A 21,004-nucleotide genomic window follows, 5' to 3' on the forward strand; every position below is an offset into this window, starting at 1 on the left:
AAAGATCCTTAGTGGGAGCATGAATCCCAGTGAGAGTGGGCCTGCTGCCAGTATTTGAGATGTCCTCAGTCTCGGCGGTGTTGCTCTTTGTCACGGCCACATCCTCACTTGCTGCCTTGTCTGCCTTTGCCCTGTCCTCGTTCATTGCAGCCTCAGAGTCTGCTGAGCGCTCAGCCCAATCTGGGTTGACATCAGGCTCTGCCTGGAGCTCGGTCAGCCCCGAGGCAGGCTGGGCTGTGCCCTCAGCTGCTGTGGGGCCCACCTTTCTATGTCGTCGAATGCGCAGCAATTTCCCAAACATCTGCAGGAGAATAAAGGGCAGGGAAGCCAGGCATGCTCCGTGGCATGCTCCAAGCGTGCTGCTGGGCTCAGCAGGGACAGCAGGCCCAGCCCAGCTGGGGGTGGCTGCAGGTACCTTCAGGGTTTTGCACAAGCGGCCACGGCCGGCTTCCTGCTCTTGTGTCTTCTCCAGGGCTGCACCTGGCAAAGAGCGAGCGCAGCCAGAGCTGAGGGGCTGCGGGAGAGGCCGGAGAACACAGCCCAGCCCTGCGCTCCCCAGGCAGGGAGAGCCCCGGCATGACCCAGGCGATGGAGCGCAGCCATTGTGGGCTGTCTGCTCTGCCCCTTGTCCATCCTGTCCATGGGCATGTCCCCAGGGCATGGGATGGGATGGCATGGGGCCACGCTGGCTGTAGCCATCAGCCCTATGGCCCAGCTCTGCTACTCACCATCCTGCAGCGTCTGGATCTGCTCCGGGTCTTCAGGCTCTTGTGCTGGGGCGGCTCCAGGGCTTCTCTTTTTTTCCCCCCTGAACACTTTCAACAAGCCGGGCAATCTGGCTGCCATGCCAGAGTCTGTTCTTGAGGGCGCCTTCAAGAGAGATGCCTCAGGATATCGCCAAGTCAACAACTGCACTTGTGCCTTCAAGGCACCTGTGACAGACAAGCCTCAGGAAGGCTGCAGGACAGCAAGTCCTGCACTGTGGTCTTGAGGACTCCTGCCACAGTGACAGGAGACTCCTCCTAAGCCATTCCGGTGACCAAATCCCACCGTCTGGACTTGATGGCGCTGGCTGCAGGAATGGCAGACGCCTCGGGAAAGCTCCGAGTCACAGAGTCCCGCAGGCTGGCCTCGAGCTCAGCTGCGGGAATGACGCTGCGGAAAAGCTCCGGCTGAGACGGGAACGAGCGAGCTGTGCGGGGGCTCCTCACGGCACCGCTCTGTCCCCTTCTGTCCCGTCGCCTGTTCCGAGCACCCGGGCAAGCTTCTATTTCCCACGTGTCACAAAGGGCCCTAGGTCACCGGCTTCCATTCCATGCAACGCTGACCCTGCTGCAGCGTGCCAGCCAGGGCCCTTGCACACACTGCCGCCTGCCCCGGGGCCGCCCCCAGCCTGGCCAAAGTGGCCCAGGCTGGAAGCAATCCCTGCACCCAGGTGGCTAAGGCAGCCCCACAGGATCTCTTGCAACTGCTCCAAACATCAGCAACTCAAGTCCTTCCAAAAGTTGCAAACTTCTCCAATTAATAGCCACGAGAATGGGAATGCTTTGGAAGTTTCTTCCCTTCTCAAAGCAGCAACTCCTTTGCCTTAACATCATCCACTGCAAGTCACTTGACCAAACATAACACTACACAGAGCCAAAAAGAAGGCCGTTCTTTGATTGGCAAGTGCTTTCCAAGAAGGGATTATTATCTCCTCATTCTCTTAAAGGAATAAAAGCTCTCAAGAAATGAAAGACCACTCAGCGTTACAAGAGTAACCCAAACAAATGAGTAGATGGCAAATAGGCTAATCCTCCCCCAGTACAGATATCTAAGTGGCCAAGAAAGTACAGCTCTCCCCTCTTGTTCCCTGCAGGAGAAACAGGACCAGGAAAAGAAATAGTCACAGAGATTTTTTCTGCCCTCCAGAACCAAAGCTGTGCCAAAGCACAGATGCTGCCTTCAAAGGGACTCAAATTCCAGCCCAGACCTCTCACCTTCCAGACAACTCCTTCCCCAAAACCCACCCCCCAAACACCCCCACAGAAGCCCTCAACAGCCCGCCAGGACCCCCAGCTCTGCCCGTCCCTCCGCAGAGCTTTCCCAGCCTCCAGCAGGGCCCCTGCTTCCCTGCACCTGCCGTGGGAAGGCACTCAGGAGGATCTGCTCCAAGGCCTTCCCTGGCTTGGAGCAAAGCCAGCCTGCCAGGCCTATGGTTCCTGGGTCATCCTTCCCAGCCAGCCTTCCCGTGCACGGCTCTTCCATGGGCACATCTGCGCTCAGCTCGCACTTCTCCACTCTGGCAGGCCTGCTGGGAAAGGATCCAGAGCAGCCTGGCAAGCTCTTTCTCCAGCTCCTTCTTCACTCTTGGGCGAGCTAGAACATCCCACAGGAAAGACACTGCTGCCACAAGAAGTGGGTGGCATCAGGCAGCTCTGGGGAGACCCCTCAGCACTGCTGTATCCTGAGGGAACGCTGCTGGCCATCCCCTGTGCGTATCTGCAAAAGCTTCAAATCAGCTGCCTCAGCTTCCAGGGCCTCTCTTGGCCAGCATCCTGATGTGGATGCAGGGCTGCTGCCAGGCACCGCTGGCACCCAGCGGGACAGGACCGGCTGTCTCGTGTCCACGCAGCAGCCCTGACACACAGCCAGGGCCATGCTGAAAGCAGACAAACGCTCCCGGCTCAGCAGAGAGGAGCAAGGAGCACTGGGCTGCTCTCAGCCTATCTCAGCTGGGCTCACTCCAGCACACACCCCCATTTTAAGGCTGGCTGATGCCCAGCTGCCAGAAATCCCTGCCTTGTTCTCTCCAAGATGCACAGGGTGAGCCAATGAGCAGGACACCTTGGGAGGCCTTTTCCTAGGCCAGGGACACACCAAGATCAGCCAAGACTCTCCGCGCTCCCTGGCCCATACATCCGCGCTCTGTGCTTGCCCTGGGTCACAGCAGCTCCCACCAAGCAGGAGGCAAATGCATATTGCCAAGAGTTGAAACACAGCAGACAGGAAAGATGTGAAAAGTGTGTGTGTAAAGGCCTTTTAATTCACAGCTCTCACAGAGGGCTTTGGGGCTCATGGCTGGACAGAGATGCTCCTGCTCACACCTTTGTCCAAAGAGGGTAACACACCCATCTGCAGGTGCTTGGGTTGGTTTCCACAGGTCCAGGCAGATGCCAAACCTACACTTCACTGCCTTTTCCCTGCCCCTCTGCCAAGTTCAACAGGCCTCACGGACTGAAAGGAGCACAGAAGAGAGCCAGAGGGGGACACTCACACTTGCCTCACTGGGAGCTCCCTGGGAAGCTCTTTCCTTGAGAAGCAAGCCCCTTTCCTCCAAAGGCGTTTCCCCAAATGTGCAGCTTTCCTAGGGAACACCAACACACCCTTAAGAAAAGCTGGCAAGGCTGAATGACTTCAGGTCCTTTCAGGACAGGCACTCCAGCACTAGCTCCTATTCCCCCAAGTGACTTTCCAGGTGCAGGTTTAGACGTGCAGCCCCAGGTCCTCTACAAACACAAGCTGCCCGCTGCCTCTTCACCTGCCTCAGCTCCTGCCTGCGCTCACAGCACCAAAACCAGGCTGTTCCTGGCCAGGGACCAGAGCCCTGCTCCTGCAGGATGCTCTTGCCAGCACCTTCCAGGACTCTGTGCTGTGCACACAGCGCTTTTCATGCCCGCTCCCAACAGGCTTTGGAACACAGAGCACAACCTGGCTGGCTCTGCCACCTGCACAGCCCAAACACAGGTGGAGGAAGAAGCAGCAGGGGCTGTTTTGCGGCCATGCCCAAGAGAGACTGGAAGGGTGCCCTCCCTCTGCTCTCCCTTGGTTGGCTTTCTGCCTGGGTCTGAGCCTGGGCCTGCCATTCCACACTTGTGGGGACCAGAACCACAGCCGGGATCCCGGCACTGCCTGACAGCGCTCCGGGCACTGCCTGTCGCAGTGAGGGTGGCTGTGACAAACCTTTGGGTCCCCTGACTTCAGGGTGAACGTGGTGCAAAATAGGAGAGAAGGAGAGGGAACAATGGAGTGCCCAACAAGGAAATTACTTTTAATGAGAAATAAAAATGGGAACTATGCTTAGGACCAGAACACAACATAGGGAGAAGCTCCAAGGGCCACAAACAAGGAAGAGGTAAGAATATATAGTCTTGGGGGTGGAACATTCTAGAAACCATACTCTATATGGAACACATGTAACCAATAGGGGAGTGGAACTTGGACTAATGAGCATAACTACTCCAAAGGCTCTTGGGAGGAGATCTGAGGCTTGCCCTGATTTAGATGAATGTTTCCCAGACCTTGAAGATCAGGCTTGGTTTGTTTGGTGTGAAGTCCAGCTGACCCTATGCCTTAGTTTGGTTGACTCCAACATCTTACTCTTTTCTTGTAAAGCTAGAAATAAATTCCGTAGACACTGCATTTCTTGCAGTGTTAGGAGAAAAAATGCAACTTTATGGTCTCATTTTTCAATGGAACACCTCTGAGAAAGATCCTTTGTTAATCACACAGTGGGTTTTTCTTCCTTATAGGTCTCCAAAAACAATTTTTACAACCATGGAGATGACAGCTGAAATCATAATTAGAGCCAGAACGAGATTGCTAACGATGGCAGGCCAAGATTTTGTATTTATTTATTTACCTGTGAAAAGGGTTGATTGGGCTTTGCAAAATTCAGACTTGCAAATTGCATCGCTAAATTATTCAGGTGTTTGTTCTATTCATTACCCAGGCCACAAATTGTTGCAAGCTAAATTAAGTTTTAGAGAAAAACCCATGCGAAGTGAGGAGCCTTTAAGTGCTATAACTCTCCTCACTGATGGAGCAGGGAAAACACACAAATCAGTAATAGTATGGCAAAATCAAACAACACAAACATGGGAGTCAGATGTTCCAACTATAGAGGGCTCTCCTCAGATTGTTGAACTGGCTGCAGTAGTTTAGAGCATTTCAGCTCTTTTCAGAACTTTTGAATTTAATTACAGATTTATCTTATGTTGCTAGTATTGTTAAAAGAATAGAAGCATCAGTTTTAAAGGATGTCACAAATGATATTGTTGGCTTTCATGTCTTTCTACAATTTTGACACTCAGAACTAACCAATATTTTGTCTCTCATATCAGGGTTCATTCCTCGCTTCCAGGATTCATGGCAGAAGGAAATGCGAGAGCCGACAAACTGACAATGGTTTTTGCAAACACTTTGCCAAACATTTTGAACAAGCAAAACTGAGTCATGCTTTTTCCCATCAAAATGCACAAGCACTGGTGCCAATGTTTGGCACAAGCATGATTAGCACAGATCAAAACTGCACTTTTGGTAGCTGCAAAGGCACATGAGAGGCACAGATGTCAGGAATTTTCAATCCTGCCATTTACCTTCCAATTTCTCATGGAATAACGGCATTCCAGGCATTGGGAATTTTGAATGCTCCAGCTGCTCTCCCCAATTCCCATGAAATAATGGCTTTCCGGCCATGAGGAATTTGAATCCTCCAGCTCTCCCTCCAAATTCCCATGGAATAATGGCATTCCAGGTATCAAATCCTCCAGTTCGCCTCCAAAATTCCCCCCAAAACTATGGAATAATAGCATTCCGGGCATTGGAAATTTTGAATGCTCCAGCTCCTCTCCCAAATGCTCACGGAATAATGGCATTCAAAGTGTTGGGAATTTCAAATCCTCCAGCTCCTCTCCCAAATTCCCACCAAATTCCCATGGAATAACAGCATTCTGGGTGTCAGGAAGTTTGAATACTCCAGCTCCAATGTCATATTCCCACCAAAACTGGAGAATGGAATGACTGCATTCCGGGCACCAGGAATCCCAGATCCTCCAGCTCCCCTCCCAAATTCCCATAGAAAAATGGCATTCTGGGCATCAGGAAGTTTGAATCCTTCAGTTCCCTTCCCAAATTCCCATGGAATAATTGCATTCCGAGCATCAGAAATTGAGAATCGTCCAGTTCCCTTCCCAAATTCCCATGAAATAACTGCATTCCAGGCATTGGGAATTTCAAATCCTCCAGTTCCCATCCAAAATTCCCCCCAAACTATGGAATAATTGCCTTCTGGGCATTGGGAATTTTGAATCCTGCAGCTCCCTTCCCAAATTCCCATGAAATAATGGCATTTGGGGCATAGGGAATTTGGAATCCTTCAGTTCCCCTCCCAAATTGCCAAGGAATAAGGGTATTCTGGGTGTCGGGAATTTAGAATGCTCCAGTTCTCCTCCCAAATTCCCACCAAAACTATGGAATAATTGCATTCTGGGCATCAGGAATTTCAAATGATTCAGCTCCCTTCCCAAATTCCCCATGGAACTCCCATGGAATACTGGCATTCTGGACGTTGGGAATTTTGAATCCTGCAGTTCCCCTCCAATATTCCCAAGGAATGAAAGCATTCCAGGCATTTAGAATCCTTCAGTTCCCCTCCCCAGTTCCTATCAAATTCCCATGGCATGGGAAATTCCCATCAAATTCCCATGGATTTCTCACCCTTGTGTACTGTTGCTACTATGAATCCAGAAAAGGTATCAGGAGAAACATGGACATATTTAAAAGTCCCAAAGCTTGAAAAGTGTGTTACATCTGTTTGCCAGATGTCATTAGGTTTCAACCCTTGTGAGTTTGTACCTAACATTTGTGGCAAAGAAAGAGTCTGCTGACACTGTGAGCAAGGATTCCCTACATCCCGTGCTTGTGGCAAAGTCAGGTGGAATTGTTTTCCCAGTGCTTGGGCATTTTGATGGTAGAAATCATGAGAAAGTTTGGCCTGCCCTAACTTTTGTGGTATAGTGACTGTCATGGCGAGTCCATCCGCCTTCACATCACCTTCCAGTGCAGGTCCAGGCAGAGGGGTGTGTGATCCAAAGTGCAGAAGGTTGTATTGCTGAGACCTGGGAAGTGAAAAGTTGTACAGAGAGGTTAATAACAGAAAAAGAACTTTGTTAGAGACTTCCTTCAGGAATGAGTGCTGAATTCTCTCAATGATTCCTGTACCATAAAGAGAATCACAAACAATGTTAATACAGCCCGGGGACATCGCAGGGACAGCCCAGGGCATTCCCGGTGTCTTCCTGGGAGTCATTCCCAGGGATATCCCTGGGACAGCCCGCGGACATTTTGGGGACATCCCTGGAACATCCCGAGGCGTTCCCGGGGACATTCCCATGACCATTCTTGGCAACATTCCCAGGGACATCCCGGGGCATTCCCTGGATCAGTAAAATCAGGATCAGGAACAACAGGATCCAGAAAATCAGGATCAGGAAAAGTGGGATTGGGAAAATCGGGATTGAGAAAATTGGGATCAGAAAGGTGGGATCAGGGAGAGTGGGGTCAGGAAAAGCAGGATCAGGAAAAGTGGGATTGGGAAAATAGGGATTGGGAGAAAGTTGGGATCAGAAAAGTGGGATCAGGGAAAATGGGGTCAGGAAAAGCAGGATCAGGAAAAGCGAAAAGCGGGATCAGAAAATTTATGATTGGGAAGATCGAGATTGGGAAATTTGGGATAGGGAAAATTGGGCTCAGGAAATTTGGGACCAGGAATAGCGGGATCGGGAAAATCAGGATCAGGAGAAGTGGGATTGGGAAATTTGGGATTGGGAAATTTGGGATAAGGAAAGGGGGATCAGGAAATTTAGGATTGGGAAATTGGGGCTCAGGGAATCAGGAGATGCCCTCAAAAGCCGTGTCCTGGTGGGATTTGAGGATCCACAGCCGATCCGCGAGCTGCCACGGAGGCTGAGCCTCCTCCTGGATCCGCTGAAATTCATCGTTGCCGATGATGAGCGAGGCCAGGGGTCGATCCCTGGGAATTCTGGGGGACATGGGCCAAGATCAGTGACAGGGGAAAAATATCCCAGATTTTGGGGGGAAAAAACACCAGATTTTCAGCCAAAAAAATCCGGGTTTTTTTAATATCCTGAATTTTGGAGGAAAAAACCCCTGACTTTTCAATGAAAAAATCCTGAATTTTGGGCAAAAAATTCCTAAATTTTGGGGCAAAATATCCTGAAATTTCAGTGAAAAAATCCTGACTTTTCAGTGAAAGAATCACGAATTTTGGGGCAAAAAATCCCAGATTTTGGCGGGGGAGGGGGGAAATAGCAGATGTTGGGGGGAAAATGTTGGATTTTGGGAGCCTCACATGAGCTCCTGGATCAGGTCCCTGATGATGACTCGGATACTTTTGGGTTTGTCCCAGAGCGAGGGCAGTGCTCTGGGGGCGGCGGTGACATTGGTGACATCATGGAGCAGCACGATGGGGCTGGAGCGGCCCTTGGGCTGCGGGAAAGGATGGGGTGAGACTCCAAAATCCCCCCCAAATTCTCCAAAATCCCACAAAAAACTCCCATAAAAATTGCCCCCAAAATACCATAAAAATCCCCTGAAAATCCACCAAAATCAACCCAAAATCACCCCCAAACTCCTCAAAATCCCTACAACCCAAATTGCCCCAAAATCCTCCAAATCACCCCAACATCCTCCAAATTCTGCACAAAATATCCAAATATCCCCTAAATCCCCCAAATCACCCCAAACTCTCCAAAATCTGCCCAAAAATCACCCCAAATCTCACCTGACTTCCCAAAAATCACCTCTGAATCACCCCCAAAATCCCTTAAAATCACCCCCAAACCCCTCCTAATCCCCCAAATGGCCCCCAAAATAATCCCAAATCACCTGAAAATGCCCTCCATATCCCCCAAATCACCCTAAAATCTGCCCAGATCCTCCCAAAATCGCTCCGGTGCCCAGATCCCCCCTCCCCAGCCCTGCCCGGTTCCCCTCCCGGTGCCCCCTCGGTGCCCGACCCCGCACCCGGCACTTCCCGGGTGGGCTCCGAGCCCCGGAGCTTCTGCGGAGCCTCCGCCGAGCCCGGGAGGGACCGAGGGGGGGAGGGGGGCCCGAGGTGTCCCCAGGAGGGTTTTGGGGGACCCGGGACCCCGGGGTGTCCTCGGCATGGAGGGAGGCGGATCCCAGGCAGGGGCGGCTGTCGCGTGTCGCCATTGGGGGATGCGGATGTCGCGATTGTCGCCAGGCCCGGCCGTGGGCAGCGGCAGCGGCTGTCGCGAGATGTCCCCAACGGCCCCCGGCACGAGCGGCGCTGTCCCCAACGTCCCCAACAGCCCCGGAGCCACGGGGGGATGGGGGATCGGGGGGTCCCGGAAAGGACGGGGTGAGACCCCAAAATCCCCCCTCGGGACACAGCGACACCGTCGGTCCCCGCAGCCCGGGACAGTCCCGGCTCCCGCAGTGCGATGGCAGCCGCGACCGGCGACAGTGACCCGAGGCCGGGACTCCGCTCCCGCAGCGCCGGGGGCTCCTCCCCGGGGTCCCCGGTCCCCTCCGCCCTCCCAGTGCCCCCGGCCGGGGCTCCGCAGCAGCTCCGGGGCTCAGACGCCGCTCGGGGAGCGCCGGGTGCGGGCTTTGGGCACCAGGCGGGGATGGGCTGAGCTGGGGTGGGCCCAAGGGGCTCGGCAGCTGCCGGATCGGTGCCCGAGGTAACGGGGCAGCACCGCCACAGCTGCCCGAGCCCTTGGTCGGTGTCACCCCGAGAGGGGACAAACAGGGAGCGGCAGCTCCTTCCCCGCTGCGGGGCAGGGGTGAGGGAACCAGTTCGGAAATGCAGCAATTGATCATTTTGTTCCTGTTCCCAATGGACTGAGGGAGCCCCAAAAATCCTACGAATCCTATAAGGATCTGCTCAACAACCTGACTGGGACCCTCCTCAATCCCGAGCTCGTCAGGCAGAGCTGAACAAACAAAAACCATTTCTCCCAGTATAATCAAAAAGCTGCATTTTGGGTCCAATAAGAGGGACAGGGGTGCTGTGCCCCCTGGCACTGCGGGAGGGAATGGGGAGCCCCTGGGGGTACTGGGAGCACTGGAACGAGGAGCTCTGGGCAGCCCCACATGGGAGCCCCCCACTTGTGGGCAACCCCTGAGTATGGGAACGCAGGATCTGCGGGGGAACACATGGGGAGTGCCCTGGGGCAGGGACCCGAGTGCCCCCAGTGCCCCCAGTGCGCCCAGTGTCACAGCACGCTCTCGTAGTCACAGGGGTCCCACTGTCCCTTGTGGGGTCCCGACAGCTCCGCGTTGGTCACTTGTGGATCCCAAGGTGGGGCAGGGCTGGGGGACACCTGTAGGGGCTGTGAGAGTGACTCCGGTTGTGGGGACCTGGGTGAGGGTGACACCCATGGGTGACGTGTCCCTGTCCCCCCCGAATTCGTCCCACTGCCCACTCGGTGCCCATGATGTGGGTGTTGAGCACAGCCCTCTCCTCCAGTGGGGGGTCCTGTGGGGATAAGGGGGGGTCTCAGTAGTCTGGGGAAGGGAAAAGGGGAGTCCCAGCCCAAGCCCCGACTCACCTGTCCTGGAGCTTCCTGGGTTCTGCAAGGGAAAGGGGAGGGGGTGACCGAGGGGACACCGGGACCCCTGAACCTTCCTGGGACCTTGCAGCTCCAACTACCCAGGGGTCCTCCAAATCCCCACTGCAGCCCTGATTCCCACCAGATCCCTGATTCTCCCCAGACACTCTGAGCACCACTGAACCCTCTGGAACTTCTGCACCACCACAGGGCCCCCAACACCCCCGGTGTCTGCAACCCTCTGAGCCCCCAGAACCCCAAGCCTAGCAGGGAGGAGCACCCCAAAACTCCCCCAGGACGCCAGAAAGATCCCCCAACATCCCTGCACAGACATCCAGGAGCTCCCCAAATCCTTCAGGAGCTCCCAGTGCCACCCCAATGTGCCACAAAGCCCACCCAGCGATGACCCTGGAGCCCAACCAAGACCCTCCAAATTGCTCCCACATCCCCCAGGATCCCCAGCCGAGGTCACTGCAGGCTCAGTGTCCCCCAGCTCAGGGGCCCTGGTGCTGCCGATCTCTGCCACCATTCCGGGGCTTCCCCTCACTCCAGGACCCCCATCCCCCCCCATTGTCACCAACCTGGCGGTGCCACCAGTGACAGCCCCCGATGACAGCCAGGAGCAGGAGCAGGAACAGGAGGGTCCTGCTTACATTCACAGCCACTGCTGGGGACAGAGGGGACACATTGGGGTCACCTGGAAGTCCGGGGGTCCTGAAAACCCTGGTGACCCCGTGTGACCCCACCTGTGACCCAGGGTGTCACTCCCAGGGCCAGCTCTGGGCTGAGTGCCCGGAACACGCGGTGCCCGTCCTGTCCCAGCTGGTTGGTGGCCATGCACTGGTAGGTGCCCGAATGTCCCACATCGAAGTCCCTGAGCTCCAGGAGGGGACCCTGGGCCACCTCCTGCCTGTTGTGCAGCCAGGTGAAGGTGACAGGGGCTGAGCCCACCTGCACCGAGCAGTGCAGGGTCACGTTGTCACCTGCATGCACCTGGTGTGACAGGGGACCAGGGGTGATGGTGGCATTGGCCACGGGCACTGTGGGGACAGAGACAGGGCTGGCACAAAGAAAGGTGGGATGGGGGTGCCGTGGGTTGGGTCATCTCCAGCCCAAAGGTCCTGCTCACCCAGGACAGTGACATTCATGGGGTCACTCTTGGCCTCTCTGTCCCTGTCACTGACCTGGCACTGGTACTGGCCGCTGTCATTGTCCCCAATATGGTGCAGCTCCAGGCAGGGGGCAGGAGCCCAGAGGTGCCCATGAGCCCTGCTTGTGCCCGGAGAAGGACGGGAGGGGCTGTGCTGACAGGGACACCCCCAAGAGCAGAACCACTATGGGGGGACACAGGAGGCATTGGGGACCCAGGGGAGGTAGGAAACACGGGAGGGGAAAGAGGGGGATTGGAGGGGAGCAGAGAGGATCCCAGTGAGCAGAAGGGGACCCTAGGAGGCACGTTGGGACCTGGGGACAATGGCAAGACCCCATGGAAAGGGGGAGAGACCCAGGCAGGGATGGGGAACCAGACGAGAGACTGAGGAGCCTCAGGGAATGATTTGGGGTTTAGAGATGGGCGGGAGGACCCAGGGAAGGCACAGAGACCAGAGGGTGGAGCAGGGACCTTGGAAGGGGTGGGGAATCCAGGGAGGGCTGGGGAGGACAAAGAGAGGGATGAGGGATCTGCAGGGGGAACTGGGCAGTCATGGGGGAAACCAAGAGGGACTTGGGAAATTTGGGGTGACCCAGGGAGGAGTAAAGGGAGGGATGAAGGATTCAGGCAGTGGTGGGGAAACCCTCAGAGGATGTTGGGCTTCCCTGTCCCCATCCTTGCACTCACTGTGCACTGTCACTGTCACCTGCTCTGACTCTCTCCACTGTGACACCACCCGGCCCCCGCAGAGGTAGCGGCCGCTGTGGTGCAGGCGCAGGGGGGACAGGGAGAGCTCAGTCCCATCATGGAGCCCCTCCAGCTTCTTCCCATCATGGTAGAAGTACACATCTGTGAGTGGTTTGTTCTGCCAGCTCCGGCAGTGCAGTGTCACCGTGTCCCCCTCCAGCAGCGCCCGTGCTGGCACCTGCAGCACCAGCCAGTCTGGGGGACAGAGGGGTCCTGTCACACCAGGGCCATCAGGAGGGTCATGATGGCACCAGGAGGCACCAGGAGCCACCCATTGTGAGAGAGAAGTCTCCTTGCACAGGGATGGTCTGGGATGTCCCCAGAGCAGAGGACGGGCTCTGGTAACACAGGAGGTGACCCATGGAGCAGAGCCCACCCAGAGCCCTTGGGGTCCCCATAGGAGCCGGGCTGGGGACAACCAAACCCCCCTTACCATGTAAGACTGTCACCGTAGGGCTGTGCCCGGTGCCAGGTCTGTCACACGTGTAGGTGCCACCTTCAGTGACAATGAGGTGGCCACGTCCCTGCTGTCCCCAGCGCTGCCCGTCCTTTTACCAGGTGGTGGCACCGGCGGTCCCCGAGCCCTGGCAGGTCAGTGTCACCCGGTCCTACAGCACCACCGGCCTCCAGGGGGGCTCCACCAGGAGCTGGGTGGTCTGGGCACCTGTGGGTGACAGGGGACACCAGCCTGCCAGGGCCAGTGTGGGGCTGGGGACAGTGGGGTGGGGCCATGGCATCCCCCGAGGACTCACCAGCGAGGCCGAGGGTCTGGGCTGGAAGGGAGAAGGGATAGGGCTGGGTGGGGGTGCCACCATGGGGACAGAGGCACAGGGGCATGGGGTGTGGGGGATGTGCCCAAAGTGTCCTTGTGTGACATGGACCCCTTGGGGACAGGGACACTGCGGCCACCCCTTGCTCAGGAAGGACATGGGGACACTGTGGACACCCCTGAACTGGGGATGTCACAGCCACCCCGTGCTGGCACAGGTCACCCCCACCTGCCCCATGTTGCCTCCCCAAATCCCTGACCCCCTGTTATTGTCCCCACATTCCTGTCTCCCTTCCCCTGTCCCCAAAGCCGCCCCACGACCCCAGTCACCTCATGCACTGGTTCTGATGGCCTTAGGGACCTCTGGGGACCCCACAGCCCCCCTGTGCCCCCTCCCCTCCCTATCCCTGGGGTGTCAGGCCCATGCCCAGGGCACTCACCCCACAGGAGCAGCGCCACCTTCCCGGCCATCCCAGTGTCCCCAGCCATGTGCACTGGCTGTCACTCACTGCCGGGGGTGGCTGTCCCCTGGGTGCTGGCTCTTTGGATGAAGGGGAATGAAGCAACGTCAGGTCTTGTCCTCATGTGTTGGTGGCTCCTGGTGGGGACAGGGTGGCCACAAGCACAGGATCATGGGGATGTGGCTGTGGGGACAGGCTGTGGGCAGGTTGGGAACGGGATGGGGACAAGGCTGGGTGGGACACAGCGGGACATGGGGTTCCCACGAGTGGGGGATTTGGTGGGTTTGGGGACCCAGGTATGGGTGTCCAAGGGAATGGGGGGGTCCCAGGGATGGGAGGGCACTCAGGGATGGGAGTCCCAGGGGAACGTGGGCTCCAGGGATTTGGGGCCATGGGATGGGGACGCTGGGGGAATGGGGGTCCCTGTGGGAATGGGGGTCCTGGGAGAATCAAGGTCCTGGGGGAAGGAGGGTTTCAGGGGATGGAATGAACAGGAGAGGGTTCCTTGGGAATGGGGTCCTGGGCCATGGAGATCCTGGGGAATGGCATTACTGGGATGGGGGGCCCAGGCAAGGTGGGACATAAGGAATGGTGCTTCCATGTTTGATTTCAAGGGGAATGAGGGTGCCAGGGATGGGCAGTGGCTGGGTGAGCCCATGGGTTGCAGCTCCTTCCCTGGGTGCTTCAGATTTTTGGGTGACCCAGAGCCAGCACAGGCCCCACAAGGTGCCAGCAGCCTGGGGATCACCCCAGAAAGATTTCGAGGGGCTCTGGGTCTGTGCCCCCACAGCTCCCAGTGACTTTTCCTCTCTTTATTTCCATTTCCATCATTTTATCCCTCAATTTCACAAGACCTCAGTTCATGCCTTGATGATCCTAGGGGACACCTGAGCAGGGAATGGGCTGGGGAAGCCCAGGGTGGGGGAAGCAGGGGTGAGGGCTCTGCAGGGAGGGCTGGGGAGGCTGTGGGGGATGGGGAGGTCCAGTTTTTACCCCCCCCCCCCCCTCAAACCACATTCACCTTCTCTCTCCTGCAGAAGGAAGAGGCCGTTTGACACCTTTCTCACACGGGGGTGGGTTCTCTCCTGGGGGGCACATCCAGGGGGCTCCTGTCCTGTGCTGGGGGGGATCCTGTCCCAGGGGGGACATGGGCTGGACATGGGTGTCCTGTCCTGGGGCATGGCAGCTCTGGGGGACTCCAGACTTCTCCATTCTTGATCCTCCCCTGCAGGATCTGAAGAAGCACAAAACACAAAGAGAGCCCAAGCAGTGGCTCTGAGAGTGTGGAAGGATAGAATGTAAGAAAATAAAGATACTGCAGAAAGTAGCCTCACACCTGAAGAGTTGCAGCTGTACTAATCACCAAAGATTAAGAACAAGCCTGCCCTTAACAGGCCACAGCTCTGTCTAATGAGAAGACGAGTGCTACAAAAGAGTGACTTAGCTGGGTAAAGAGAGTTGGTGTTTTTTAGCTGTGTTGTGAAGATGAAAGATTCAGTGCTGCTAGGAGCTGCCCATAAGAAATCACCAAGAAGGTATGGAAACCTTTGCAATAAGATGACAACATGAGAGGGCTTTTGATGGTTTTTCAGAGTGGGGCTAGCTGGAAACGCCCCCTGCAGGGGCCGCTCTGAGGCAACCAGTCCATAAGGTGATCATGTGTTCCTCTTGGTAAGGGAATGAGAGACCCAAGAACTACTGCAAAGACAACAACAATCTGCAAGTTTGCAAAAGGAGCGATTTCCCCTCCTCCCTCCCGCCCGAGGCCGCCATGGCCCCTGAGGGGATGGAGCTGGAGCGGGGCGCCCCCTGCTGGCCGGGAGTGCTCCCTGCAGCGCCCCCTGCTGGCCGCGGTTATAACTGCCACAAAAACCAACAGCGCTGAGCAGGAGGGAAAGTTCTGGGTTTGTGTTGTTGGTTCTGTCCTGCTTTATAAATTTCCCAGTAAAGAGCTGTTATTCCTTTTCCTACACTTTTGCCTGGAAGCCCCATCAGTTTTGAAATTAAAAAGATTTTTAGACATGGGTCTTCCTTCCATTCCAGGAATGCTCCCATTTACCTTGGCAGATATTTCTCATTTAAACGAGTTGCCAACTCCAGCCAGGATGGGAAAGACAACCCAAGAGGAGAAACGGTCAGGGACTTGGCCACCTCATGCTCTGCCTTTTAAGCCAGTTGGGCCAGCAAGGGCCCTCTCAGTAGATGGCACTTCCTTTCACCCGGCTACTCAGGAGCTGGTTTTGGCAGAGCGTCACACTGTCCCCAATGTGCCAAGTCTGACAGACTGATGGACAGACGGGGCCCTGTCTCACCATAAGCAAGGCCTGACCCACCCCTGCCACATGGAGCTGTTCCAAAATACCTCCAGACATCAAACTTTTCCTGTCTCTGACACCCACCCTGTGCCATGGCCTGATCCTGACTGCCCTGGAAAAGAGGGAGACTCTGGAACCCCCACAGGGCCTTTCTGACATCCTCGTGGGGGGAACAGGGCAGAGGAGGATTGGGGACAGGGGACAAGAGAATCCAGAGCCTCCTGAACGCCACTTTGGCCATCAGAGCAAGGATGGTCCAGGGCTCTGCAAGATTCCTGTGGTGGACGAAATGTGCTGGGGGAAATGTCTGGGCTTTGTTCCTTATTGGGGGCTTTCCCTGGAAATTGCTCCTTCTGTGATCCTTTGGACTCTCAACCTTGTTGCTGTTTGTTTTATTCTCTCTCGTTGCTGTTTCAGCAAATTGTTCATCTTTTAGCTCTTTTGGGATCTTTGTGCCCCCACGGGGAGCAAGTGGGGCAGTTTTTAGTGGCAGCACAGACACGAGTGGGTGCCCATGGGTGGGGACCCCCAGTGCCCCCAGTTCCCCCCAGTGTCACAGCACATTCCCGTAGATGTCACCGGGTTCCCGCGGTCGCCCCTGGGGTCCCCGCAGCTCCACGTTGGTCACCTGGGGATCCTGGAGGGTGGTGGCACGGGGGGACGCTGCGAGAGACACGGGCTGTGGGATCTGGGTGGGGTGACACTGGTGGGTGACGTGTCCCTCTGCGTGTGTCCCCCCCGTACTCACCCCCTGCCCTCTTGGTGACCACGACATGGGTGTACAGCACCTCCCCCTCCTCTGGGGGGGCTGGGGGATCCGGGGGGGCCCTGAGGCAATAAAGGGGATGTGGGGGAGGGAATGGAGAGCTGTGAGGTGGGGGTAAAAGGGGACTCATGTCGGGAGCCCTTCACCAACCTTTCCTGCTGCTTCCTGGCAGCTGCAGAGGAAAGAGGGGAGATGTGACTGTGGGATCGCAGGGCCCTGAACCCTCCCAGGATTCCTGACCCCCCACGGGACGCTCAATTTACAACAGAACCCTCAAGCATCCCTGAAGCCTCCCAGAATTCAGGAACCTCCCCAGTGTCCCCAGCCAACTCAGCCTCAAGAACCCAAAGCCCAGCAGGACAGAGACCTCCTAACTGCCCCAAGGGCCTCTGAGAGAACCCCCAGCATCCCTGCAGGACCCTCCAGCACCTCCCCAAACCCTAAAGGACCCCCAGACAATGCCACAATTTTGGGGCTGTGGGTGCTGCCCAATTATTGTCCAACACTGGGTGCCTCTACAGCTCCCTGGGACGCCTGTGCCCCCATTGTCACCCACCCACACGGTGCCACTGGTGCCAGGCCACAATGACACCCACGAGCAGGAGCAGGAACAAAAGGGCCCCACTGACCCCTGCGGCCACTGCAAGAAACAGAGGGGGACACATCAGGGTCACCCATGACCCCAGGGGTCCTGCACTCCCTGGTGACCCTGTGGGACCCCACCTTTGTTGCAGTGTCCCCGTGGTGTCACCTCCAGGGCCAGCTCAGGGCTGAGTGCCTGGAACACGCGGTGCCCGTCCTGTCCCAGCTGGTTGGTGGCCACGCACTGGTAGGTGCCTGAATGTCCCACATTGATGTCTCCAAGCTCCGGGAGGGGACCCTGAGGCACCTCCAGCCTGTTCTGCAGCCAGGTGAAGGTGACAGGGGCTGATCCCACCTGCACTGAGCAGTGCAGGGTCACAGGGTCACCTGCAAGCACCTGGTGTGACAGGGGACCAGGGGTGATGGTGGCATTGGCCACGGGCACTGTGGGGACAAAGACAGGGCTGGCACCTCGTGAAGTGGGATGGGAGTGCCATAGGTGGAGTCACTCCCAGCCCGAGGGTCCTGCTCACCCAGGACGGTGACATTCATGGGGTCACTCTTGGCCACGCTGTCCCCGTCACTGACCCGGCACCGGTACTGGCCGCTGTCATTTTCCCCAGTGTGGCGCAGCTCCAGGCCGGGGCCGGTGCCCGGTGGTGCCCCCGAGCCCTCCTGGTGCCAGGAAAAGGACAGGGGACCTGTCCCCACGGCCACCATGCAGCTCAGAACCAGGCTGTCTCTGAGTGCCATCTGTCCCCTGGGGGCTGTGCTGACAGGGACACCCCGGAAGCAGGACCCCTGCAGGAGGGGAGGATAGCAAGGGACAGTGAGAGACCCGGGGGGGTGGTAGGGGAGGGGCAGGGAGACCCCAGTGAGGGAGAGGGGGCGCAGAGATTGGTGGGGCTTGGAAAAGAACCCCAAGGGACACCTGGAGGGGTGGGGGGATGACACCAGGGTGGGTATGGGGACTCAGGGAGGGAATGATGTGACCTCATAGAGGGATGGGGGGGATTCTGGGAGGGGTGAGGGGATTCAGAGAGGAATGGGGAGACACAAGCCAGGAATGGGGGGACCAGGGGACAGACCCTGGCAGGGATGGCAGGCAGGGATGGCAGGACAGGGAAAATGTGTAGGGGTAGGATGGGGGCAGCCCTCTAGGGGTGGGGGACCCTGAGAGGGACATGAGAAGGGAGCAGGGGAGCAAGGGTAGGATATGGGAAAAGTTGGGCTGACAGGGCAGGTGTCTGGAAGGACTGGGCATCCCCTGAAGGCCTGGGAGAGCTGAGGAGGCTGTGGGGGCTCCCCGTGCCCATCCCCGCACTCACTGCGCACTGTGACGCGGAGACGGGCGCTGATCCTTTGCACAGCACCCCCCTCGGAGTGCAGCTGGCAGCTGTAATTCCCCAAGTGGGAGACCCCCACGGCGGGCACCAGCAGCTGCAGGGACCCCTGCAGGCCCCCCACCACCTGCCCGTCCCGGTAGAATACGTGCAGGAGGGGGTCTCGGGGCCTCAGGGGGCTGGGGGTGCTGAGGCCGCTAAAAGTCAGGGGGACCCCTGGGTGGGCTCGGGGGGACCCTCCAGCACCGGCAACAAGAAGAGCTCTGGGAAGGAGAGGGGAGGGGGATTTGTGAGCCTGAATCCCTGGGGAGGGGCTGTGGGGGTGTCAGGGTGGCAGCTGTGGGGTGCTCACCGTGCCCTGTCACTGTCACCGGTGCTGAATTTCATGACCTCCCTGACCACCAGGATTTCACCAGACCCTGCATCTGTAGTGACTGCTGAGGTGCAGCTGCAGAGGGGACAGGGACAGCTCGGTGCCATCATGGAGCCCCCCTGGACCCTTCTCCTCACGGTAGAAGGACACCAAGGTGACCGTGCAGTTCCACCAGCCCTGGCAGTGCAGTGTCACCGTGTCCCCTCCAGCAGCGCCTGTGCCGGCACCTGCAGCACCAGCGGGCCTGGGGGACAGAGGGGTCCTGTCACACCCGATGGCACCGGGACCCCATCTGTGTTACACCCAGTGCACCAGGGGTCCCCAATTCCCACATGGTTTCCCTGACACTAGGATACTCTGGGATGTCCCCATAGCAGGGCACAGGCTCTGATTACACCAGGAGGTGAACCATGGAGTGGAGCCCACTGAGAGCCCTCGGGGTCCGCTGGGTGCCAGGCTGGGGACACCCAAACCCCCCTCACTGTCTGAGACAGTCACAGGGGGACTGAGACTGATGCCAGGTCTGTCACATATGTAGGTGCCACTCTCGGTGACAGTGAGGTGTTCAGGTCCATCCTGCCCCCAGCGCTGCCCATCCTTGTACCAGGTGGTGACACCGGCAGTCCCCGAGCCCTGGCAGGTCAGTGTCACCCGGTCCCACAGCACCGCCGGCCTCCAGGGGGGCTCCACCAGGAGCTGGGTGGTCTGGGCACCTGTGGGTGACAGGGGACACCAGCCTGCCAGGGCCAGTGTGGGGCTGGGGACAGCGGGGTGGGGCCATGGCATCCCTGAGGACTCACCAGCGAGGCCGAGGGTCTGGGCTGGAAGGGAGAAGGGACAGGGCTGGGTGGGGGTCATGGGGACACTGTGGACACCCCATGTTTGCACACGTCACCTCCACCAGCCCAACAGCACCAGTCCCCACAGCCATAAATCCATGGCCCTGTGCCCATCATCCCATTCCAATGGCACCTGTTCTCCTGGCCCATCCCCATGCAATGTGGCCCTTGTCCCTGTCCCTGCATCCCTGTTCCCCTGCAGCCCTGTCCCCACAGCTACCCAAGCCCCAAGGCTCCTTCTGCCACATCCTTGTTCCCACATCTCTATCCCCCTGTTCCTATCCCCACATCCCAGTTCTCCAGTTCCTGTCCCTAAAGCCACCCCACAACTCTGGTCACACTGGGCTCCATGCCCTGCTCTGGCTCTGCTGGCCTTGGGGACCTCAGGGGACCCCACAGCCCCCCTGTGCCCCCTTCCCCTCCCTATCCCTGGGGTGTCAGGCCCGTGCCCGGGGCACTCACCCCACAGGAGCAGCGCCACCTTCCCGGCCATCCCAGTGTCCCCAGCCATGTGCACTGGCTCTCACTCGCTGCTGTGGCCACCGCTCCCCTGGCTGGCGGCTCTTGGGATGAAGGGGAAGGAAGCGAGGTCACGTCCGTCCCCATGTGTAGGTGGCCCTTGGTGGGGGCAGGGTGGGGAGGCTGTGGGACATGGGAGGCATGGTGGGACATGGTGGGGACATGGTCTTGCCAGAATCTCAGTCTAAGTCTGTGTTGGGAGCCAGGGATGGGTGTCCAGGGGAATTGGGTGCCCAGGGATGGGGTCCCAGGGAAATGGGCTTCCCAAGGGTTGGGTGGACTCAGGCTTGGGAATGAGGGTCCCAGAACAACGTGGCCTCCTGGGATTTGTGATCATGGGATGGGGGCCATGGCATGGGGATGCCAGGGGCAAGGGGGTCCGCGTGAGAATGGGGGCCCTGGGGAAATCAATGTCCCCAAGGGAAGGGGTGTCCCAGGGACTGGAATTACTGGGATGGGGTTCCTTGGGGTTGGAGATCCTGGGAAATTGCAGTCCACGGATGGGGGTCTCAGGGGAGGGAAGACAGAAGGAAATTGGGTCCCAAGGTTGGGGTCGCAGGGAAATGGGGGTGCCAGGGATGGGCGGTGGCTGGGGGGGCCTGGGGGTCACAGCTCCTTCCCTGGATGCCTCAGATTTTGGGGTGACCCAGGGCACTGCAAAATCACCCCTGGAATGCTTGTGTCCTGGTCAGGCATTGCATGGGGGTCTTGGGTAGTTCAGCCTCTGTGTCCTCCCCTGCCCCTGACTTCTTTCTCTCTTTATTTCTCTTTTTTTCCTTATT

At 57.6% G+C, this 21,004-nt stretch overlaps 1 pseudogene; it reads right to left on the bottom strand.

Annotated features, from left to right (window-relative positions):
* Nucleotides 1-7,650: 7,650 nt before the first annotated feature.
* LOC139604554 (Fc receptor-like protein 3) lies at nt 7,651-20,196 on the bottom strand (annotated as a pseudogene).
* Between the last annotated feature and the right edge of the window lie 808 nt (nt 20,197-21,004).

The sequence above is a fragment of the Agelaius tricolor genome, unplaced genomic scaffold (assembly GCF_023055355.1).
Source record: "Agelaius tricolor isolate 1412-34295 unplaced genomic scaffold, bAgeTri1.0.p SCAF_52, whole genome shotgun sequence".
Classification (NCBI taxonomy): Eukaryota; Metazoa; Chordata; class Aves; order Passeriformes; family Icteridae; genus Agelaius; species Agelaius tricolor.